The sequence below is a fragment of the Arachis duranensis genome, chromosome 1, assembly GCF_000817695.3.
Source record: "Arachis duranensis cultivar V14167 chromosome 1, aradu.V14167.gnm2.J7QH, whole genome shotgun sequence".
In the NCBI taxonomy this organism is placed as follows: domain Eukaryota; kingdom Viridiplantae; phylum Streptophyta; class Magnoliopsida; order Fabales; family Fabaceae; genus Arachis; species Arachis duranensis.
In genome coordinates this window covers 70,761,692-70,763,179 of record NC_029772.3, presented here as the reverse complement: position 1 = coordinate 70,763,179, position 1,488 = coordinate 70,761,692, and positions in this window count along the sequence as shown.

Sequence of the window (1,488 nt, the reverse complement as noted above, 5' to 3'; positions counted from 1 at the left end):
GCAAATAAACTCCCAGACTTAACGTATGAGCGCCACGTCAGCAAATTGACTCCCTATTTGTATTACTATAAAGATAAAGATAAAGATAAGTGGCCTTATAAAAAAATGTAGATAATAATAATAATAATAATAATAATAATAATAATAATAATAATAATAATAATAATTAAGAAAAAGGTAATAAGAACAACGATCTTAGCAATAATATTGAATTAATGATTTCACATAAAATAAAATATGGTAATACCTGAAATAGCAGTGAATATTACTTATCACAATCTAAACACTAAACTTTCAATAATTTCAATCTTCTTATTTAAAAATATTGTTGAACCGGCAACTGAAATATTTATTAATTTCAAATGTTTACCGGACCTTGAAGGTTTTAAAAATGCTTTCCCCATAAAAGAAATCTCCTTGATTTCAAGATTGAATGGTATCTTTTATTTCAAAACTTAGAAAGTTCTCTGTCCTAACTACAATTTATGTTTCTAAAGAACAAAATTATTAAAGGCTCTTTAGCAATTAACATATCTTATCTTTTCTTTTCTTTTCTTTTCTTTTTTCTATATCAAATGGGGTCGATTAAAAGTTTACATCCACTTCTTTCAAAATCAATTGGTTTAACCTTTTTTTTTACAGAACACTTTAAAACTACGCAATTATACAACAAAATGCCATGTTAGACACCGATAAAATAAAATTGACAACAATAAAAAGATAAAAGTTACCACGACAATAATAAACATCCTTTTTCGACTATTTATCAACAATAATGTCTATTCTATTTATTTCCACTTTTTCTGTATACCAAAACGTAAAATCAGAGGTTTCTAATTCATTAGCCTTTATTCTCACATACTTCATTCCTTGCAACCACATAATGTTAATTTTTTTTTATTCTGCTTAAATAAAATTTCAAGCAAGTGTGTTTGTATTTTATGTCCCAAATTGCAACTTAAAACTAAATTATTATCTTCCGTTCACAAAAACGCATAAACCTTTTCTCATTTTACTCTGCACGCGAAACAATGATGCAAAGGAAGATTATTTATTGTGCACGATTTCGCAAGTTGTGTCTCACCATACAAATTATCCATACGATTTTTTCTTCCTTTAGAGGCTGTGCTACATTATACATCTTCATCTTAGTTTTCAATTTTTTAAATAAAAACGTACTTGACATTTAACCTTGTTTGTTAAATTTTTATATCTTCTCAAATTATTTTGTTATTTTAATATTTTCAAATTGTTTGTTAGATATCATTATTTTTATCAGTCTTGCTATACATACAAATTTTTTTGCAAATAAATCTAAATAAATTAATCCTAACCTAACAAAATCGACTTAGACAACGCACGCGTAAAATTACGCCGTTCTTCCTTTAACGTTTCTATCCGACGTTCCTCCTCCTCTTCCTCCTCCTTTTCCTTTTTCTTTGCGCTCCTCCTTCTTTTTCATCGTGTTTCTTCTTCTTCCTCTTTGTC